The 7,879-nt window shown below is 36.6% G+C and overlaps 1 long non-coding RNA gene across 1 annotated transcript; it reads left to right on the forward strand.

Annotated features, from left to right (window-relative positions):
- The first annotated feature begins 5,062 nt into the window (after positions 1 to 5,062).
- On the forward strand, positions 5,063 to 6,152 carry LOC307000072. Its single transcript, XR_013797970.1, has 3 exons — positions 5,063 to 5,154; positions 5,526 to 5,633; positions 6,039 to 6,152. It is a non-coding gene; the product is annotated as an uncharacterized lncRNA (long non-coding RNA).
- Positions 6,153 to 7,879: the final 1,727 nt, after the last annotated feature.

Genomic DNA, 7,879 nt, shown 5'->3' on the forward strand with positions numbered 1-7,879 from the left:
AATTACCAGGGCACAATCAGCATAATTCTCAGTGGGTGTTTCACTGAGCGGGGCAAATCGATTTGTTATCGGAACGGAAAAGTGGTTTTTTGATCCGCGACTAGAGCGATCTCTCACTGTCACCCATCTGCCCTGCTGCACGGGCTCTACTTCAGCCGGAACCGACTCATGTAAAGAGTTCACTAGGCTAGGCGCATCCAAAATAGTATCTAAAGCTCTAGCACTCTTCTTACTATTCTCGATTAAAGTTTGAATGCGTGTCTCTAGTTCTGAAATCTTCTCCGTCAACCTGACTGTCTCCTTGCATTTATCACATATAAATCCTATATTGCCGACAGAGAAGGCTTTGGTAAACATGTGACATGAAGTGCAGGTGACAATAACAGGGCAAGACATTACTCACCGTGTTTGTTGACTGACTCTTACTCACCTGGGGCCTGTTTCAGAAAGGAGGTTAAGTGAAAAACTCTGAGTATGTTGTTAACCCTGAAATGAGGGAAACTCTGGGTTTTCCGTTTCAGAATGGGAGGTATATCAAACCCGAGAAAGCAGAGTAAGTCAAGCCCGTTTCTGAAAGAGAGGTAACTTATACTCAGAGTCAGTTACCATGGCAACTTACTCTGTGAACCTAACCTGGTCGGGAGCAGGTTTTCTTCGGTAAACCCAGAGTTTCTTGCGGTCTCCTCCCCCTTTTTTAAAGAGGAAGCGGTGTTTAAACACTTCATTCATTCTTTCTGTACATTTATTTATTGCTGTTTTTTCCGCTGTTCTAAAAAAGAAATTAATAAGATGAAGTATATATAACTCCTTAACTGGCAACTGAAAATACAGTACATTAGAGTTACATCATGTAGTTCTAAACAAATTCTACAGAATTAAACTGAGGCATTTACTGAAAATCACTTGGGGGATAAGAATGTCCTTTTATATATAAACTTCGATTCTATAGGCTACGCCACATACAAATGTGAATGTGTAGATTGTCTGATGTGTAGACACATAATATTAACATTACCCTGTAAGCCTCTCTGTGGCGCAGAAACTGTTTCTTCATACCCATCATCCTGTGAAGATGAGCATTTGTACACTTTATAACACTATTTGTCATCATTTCTAGTGTATTGAGTAGGCAACTTACAACTGTCTGGGGTTCTGTTTAGTTATGTAATATGTCAAATGTTTGTAAAGTCAGATAGCCTACACCCATGATATGCTGAAGCCTTACCTGATTGAATTATGGTTTTATATTTTTTTTATTTTCAGCTGCTGCCACATTCTTTTAATGCCTGCAGGATTGCACCTAGCCTTCATGAAAATTAAAATTAGGTTGAATAACTGTTTTTCCAGTTTCACCTGATATTATATCAGTAAGCCTACTCTAAAATAGTTATTAATTACTACCTACAAATGACATCTTCAACAGTGTAATTAGATTAATGTAATAATTACTATCTTTAGAAAGTATTGGTCTACTTATTATTAATTACTAAGTCCCATATCAACCTCAACCACTTGAACAATACAATGAGGAGAGACAAGAAACTGCACTTTTAATGCTTTCAAAATGAACAATATACAATTGCATGAATTATTCTTGAATTGACCAAAGTGTGTAGAGGGAGAAGGTTACATTCAAAATATACCTTTTATGTTAAATCCACTATTGTTTTATACATAATTGTTCTATAGTCTATGCAGTAGCCTATTTAATGTAATTACATCATATTTTATTTTAAATTACAGAAGAATTAAGAGTAATCTCTTTAATTAAATTACAATATTTAGATTACTTGGTAATTAATTACATCCAACACTGTATAACAGTAATTCCTCTTTGTGTCTGGCGCTGTTGCCATGGTGACTCATAATATCTGGGCTCTATTGATAATGGCTTTTTATAGTTGTGGTGCACGCGCTTAACTCAGAGTCAGTCAACTTAGAGTTGATTGAACTAACTAATTTCAGCTGATCTGAAACCGAAAACTCAGAGTTTCCCATCTGTCAACTCAGAGTTCAAGTTTTAACTAAGTGTTGGTTGAACCTCTTCATTGAAACAGGCCCCAGTGCTTAGCGTGTTGTGCTAGCAATGTCAGGCTAATCTGAGATGTTGGGTAAGCTGTATTTAGTAGGGATGGGGAAATGAAGCCTCATGAACCACTGAGGCTTTCCCCTGACTGTTCCGGGAAAAGATTCCAAGCTTCGAGAGTGTCGAGAACAGTGCCATCTGGTGCTTATTTAAAATAAAGCAGCCAGAAGCCTGTGTTAGAAGCTCTGGCAGATGAAGCAACCACAATACACTCCATAGTTTCAATGTTATGTGTACAAATAAAAGCCTTGCATGTTTGTGTTTAATTTGTTCATTAAATTAATTAATTTTCTCTCCTCACAAACCCATCAACCAGACTGAGCCAACAATGACTCGTTAAATGAGATCAGGGGTTCGAGGCGAGCCTTCTGACACCCAAAGCGAAACGTGGACGTGATTGGACAGAAAGTGAGGCTTCATTTGTCGTCAACCATGTGACTCTAGTAAACCAATATACACTTACACCCCGATACGGGGCTTCACTAGAAATTGTGTCGCATGTCCGATACGCACATCAAGGCTTCAGTGTCATGCGTAACATCACTAGTATTTAGTAGTAGAAACAACTAGAAATGATAGTAAATGATGGTTCAAAACAGAAATAAATACGAAGCTATAGACGCAGCAAACAAACTCGCAACAGCAGCAGTCACAGCCAGTGAGTGAATGGGTGAACCATGGGGTTGATCTCGAGTTGGAGATTGGGCTATAAGTGGAGCAATAACTTGTCTTTTGAGGTGGTTTTGTAAGCCTTACGCCAGAGCCACATCTTCACTACTTGTTATAATTAATTATAAATATTTGGATTAGTTAATATAATCAACTTGGCAGAAGTTGGCACAGTTGAACTGATATTACAATCAGATATGTTCGTCCAGCAAACCCTTAGTGTTGATCATCTATCAAATATCATGTCAAAAGGGAATTTTTCCTGGCCACAGAAAAATAACTCTTTCTTAACATGTAGCTGTGATCGCACCATTAAAGGAATCAATACGCATGTGAAAAATGCACAAAAGTTGGAACTAAATCACAAACACATAACTAATCTAAACAAACACAAATCATGCATACATGGGAAATGTGAAAGTGAAAGTGAATGAAACTGGAAAAAGAACAAGGGAATGAAGATATGAAAATAGTAGCCTATTTTAACCATCTAAACAGAGCTTATTTATCAGGTAAAACACACATTCACGTAAAGCCCCAAATAACTACGGAATCAGACTGTAGCTTGTCTAAAGCAAAAGGATGAAAATAATGCATTTGTTAAAATGCACATTTTTATTTTACATATCACAATCAATTTTCACTAACCAAAAGCAGATATTCATCTGCCAAATTATTAAATGTATGAAAAACACTAAGGAATATTTTTTTCTATCCGTATTTCTTTCATACATTTTATTTTCTGCCAGTTGAACATGCTATACATGCAATAAAAGAAAAATAATAGCACACTTCTCAACAAGCTGCATGTCATGTGCCTCCACAGTCGTGTGGTGAAACCAGCTCAAGTCTATTTGTGTGGATTGCTAAAGTAAATCGTAATGGTGTAACATTAATGTCTCACTTTCAAATTGTTTGTTATATAAAACCATCAAGATAAGATATAATCCCTGTTTATCGTCCAGTGTAACCTTTGATTTGTTCAATGATGTTAGTGTTATAGGCTAAATATAAATTCCTGTATAAAAACACAGGAAAATAAATTATTCTATGAGTTATGAGTTATCCAGCAGTGCAGAGTGTGAAATATTAATTGTTGTCATGTATCTTTACAGAAGAAATATTAAAGTTTAGGGCTTGTCTTTGAGAGAAAAAATTAAAATATATGTATAAAAATACTAATCTAATACTAATACTAATACTAAGTCTAAAATGCAACACTCCATGTTAGACAATACGTAATAGGATCCCTTGCTCAATCTTTCTACCAAAGGGTCCATGGCCTGAAAAAGGGTGAAGACTCCTGATATTGGTAAGGTATGAACTAAGAAAAAAAGTAATATATATTTAAAACTGTAGTTAATTGTGTTGAAATACAGTAATTGTAGGTTACACTCAGATTTGGGATGTTAGCTTTTACTGTTGAATATAAAGTATTGCATGAGAAGGTGTGGTAGTACGAACTCAAAACAAGGTCCGTAACTAAATCTGAGTTCAAGACATCTCAAATATCCTTAAATAAACTTGTAACATCAACTTCTTTCCAAAATATCCCTCCCACATCAGATTATTGACGTCTATGAAGCACCTTTGATACTTGTTTACACCAGATAATAACTGTTTATGGCATACAATAAAGAACAGCTCGAAATTACACAAGGAATATTAATTCTCTTCACTGCCAGCCTTCATAATACAGGCGCCACTGACAGTGAATTATGGAAAAGATGGATTTATTCTATATTTTATTTATTTTAGCTTGTCTTCATGTCCACAGTGTAAGGAGTAATATTGGTAAGTCAAATTTATTCATAACCAGCAGAAGTTCAAATGTTTGGATGGGAGGCAGAATTTTCCAGACGCTGTTGTTTATCAAAAAAATAAATACATCTGACAATGTACATCAAGATTTTAATATCTATCAGGACAAAGGTCTTTTAATGAAGTAATTTAGTAATTTCAGCATTTCAGAACAATTTTTTAACTGAAACTTTATCTGTTTATTAAGTCCTGAAACCAGTGACCAGCTCAAACACAGAGGTATGTTTATTTACACAATAGCATAATCCAATCATTCAATAAAACATAAATCATAATCATAATCAAAATAAGAATTTAGCAAATTATAAAGTCTTTGTGCATTTCAGATAAAAAATACCCAGAAGTTAGAAGTTCGGGATATCAATGCCAATCCTCCGATCTTCCAGAGTAAAACATACAGTGCCACAGTGTCAGAGGTGTGTGTAATGTCACATCTTTATACAGCAGAAGTGTGTTTGGTTCTCTGTGTAAACTGTGTTTTGCTCCAGACGACAGCTGTGGGTTCAGATGTGGTCAGGGTTATAGCTGAAGATGCAGATGTTTCTCCAGAAAACAACAAAATTATATATTCTATACTGGTGAGTCTCAACTGAGTCTAATGTATTTGATGTATAACTAACACAACAGGCTTTCACAAAACTGAATTACTGGTGACCGTAATAGTAGACATGTTCCTGGACTATGATTTGCTACTTGCTATTGCTTATCAGTGGGAGATATACTAGAAGAAGCTAAATTCAAGAGAGCATTTGACTGGACAAAATGACTGAGAGCACAATTTATCAATAAAACCAATTTTGGTCCAAGTTTCACAAAAGAGAAAGACAAACATTTCAATTTTATCAGGTATGGACTAAAAAGACAGATGCAGTTGCAGATAATACTATTTGAGTGTAATAATGTGTGAGCTCGGTTTGTGTTTTCTTATTTAAATTACATATCCTGACAGCCTCCAGCACCAGATGTACTTGAAGTGAGGAGTGATGGATACATCCGGTTGACACAACCTCTGAACTACGACATTGCTCAACAGCACATCTTCACTGTGCAAGCTAAAGTAAAGACACACTCTCTGACATCCTACAACCTCCAGATTACAAACTATTGTTCTAAACTTTAAGGAATAATTTGCCCGAGAGTCAAAATAATGTCGTCATGTTGTTCCAAACCTGTACACTCTCAGAAAAAAAGTGGGGCGGTACCATTTAAAAAGGTTCACATTTGTACCTTCTTTACTCCTAAAGGTGCATATTGCTCCCTTGAAGATAGCGGTACATAAAAGGGTGCCACTCCATTGCCCTTTTTTTCTGAGAGTGTATGACTTTCTTTCTTCTGTGGAAAACTAAAGCAGATGTTTAGTATAATCGTCCAAACTGCTTTTTCCCATACAATGAAATTTACAATTTTGGATGAACTATAATTTGACTGTAGATAGTAATAAAAACCCTATGTTTCCTTGCAGGATATAGGAGATCTCAGTGACACCACAACAGTTACAATAACAGTTGAAGATTTTGACAATCTAAACCCTTATTTTGATCACAGTTTCTACAACGCATACATTGAGGAAAATCAGGTAAATGACGTCATGATCAATATTTAAACGCATGCCTGATCAAACAAATGAACTCTCCATGTATTTTCTGTCCATGCACAGGTAGGACAGTTTTCAAACGTCACTCCTGAGGCCATAAAAGCTCAAGATGGCGACACGGGCATCAACGAGCCTGTAGTTTACAGCATAAAATCAGGTGCTGTTAACAGATTATTTCTAGGTTACACAAGTACTGAGTAATATTAATGAACTATATGTACTTACTATAGGGTTAGGGTATAGATTAGGGATCTGTTTTGGGTTAGTTGCATGTAATTATGCCTAATTTACTGTTATTGGTAAGTACAGTACATGTAACAAGGACACTGTAAAATAAAGTGGTACCGATTTCTACTACTCGTTTTTTGATAGGCAGTCACGACTTGTTAGATCAGGCAATCAGATATGAAAATAAAGTGTGGTAAGATTACATTTATTTGAATCTCTCTATCAAGAAAATGTGAGTTTAATTACATCAAAAACATCATCTCCTTGCTGAGTAATGTAATGTAGCGATTCAGTTCCGAAGCCATTTTATTAATAAAAGACAAGAAGTTTCTGTGCTCCTGAATGTGTCTGTGTGTGCACAGCACGATCTCCAATCTCTGTGTGCAAGTGATGTGCATGATTCTGATTTATGTTTCTGATAATAACAATCCATATATCCACATTTCTTTCCAGTCCTTCCAAATGAATATCAGAGCAACTTTGACATCGATAAAAAAAGTGGAGTCATCTCTGTGAAAACAGCACTAGACAGAGAGGAGATCGACCAGATAACTGTTCACATACAGGTATCAGACGTTTCTGAAGACATTCATGAATCTGAAGAGATTTCAGTATTTTGATGGTATATATGTTCTAATCAGTGTTTCCTTTTATAAACAGGCAGCTCAGCAGTATGATGCCAGTAAGACGGCTAACGCTGTGGTGTCCGTCACCATTGAGGATGTGGATGACAAACCTCCAAAATTTGACCAGGATGAGTACACCGCATCTATTCTGGAAAATTCACCACAGGATCAGTTGGTTCTTCAGATTAGAGTCACTGATTCAGATATGGTACTGTACTGTTGTTCCTGAAATGGTGACTAAAATGGTGAAACTCATGAAAACTAGGGGTGGAACGGTGCAACGCAGTTGATTCGTGATCCGTACGGACGAGGCCCCATGGTTCTTCACGCATGTGATTTATAGATTAACTGCCAAATATAACCATCATAGAGTGAAAGTTTATAATTTCGACGTGTTTTGTTTTGCCAATTTACACATTCAAACCATTTTAAACGCAGAAGAAGAGGCGAAAATCAGGACTCGCGAGTTGTGTGCGCACAGCCACACACACTCGAAGTGCACTGAGAGAGAGAGAGAGAGAGAGAGAGAGAGAGAGGGAGAGAGAAAGAGAGAGAGAGAGAGAGAGAGAGAGAGAGAGAGAGAGAGAAAGAGAGAGAGAGGGGCGCGTTTCAGATAGCGCTCGAACACCGAATTAATTCCTCTTTCGAGTTTCCTTGCCCTAGAACGGACACATAAACACAAAATTATGTCAAAATACCCGTCTAAATGCCTGTGAAACGGTATCCGATCCGTGGCTCAAAAAACGTAAATGATCTGAACCGTGAATTTTATGATCCTTTCCACCACTAATGAAAACTGTCAAGAAATGTCTGGTTATATTTGACATTTTTATTGAAATGTGTGAAGTTTAGAAA

Source organism: Phoxinus phoxinus (genome assembly GCF_949152265.1).
Source record: "Phoxinus phoxinus genome assembly, chromosome: 6".
NCBI lineage: Eukaryota > Metazoa > Chordata > Actinopteri > Cypriniformes > Leuciscidae > Phoxinus > Phoxinus phoxinus.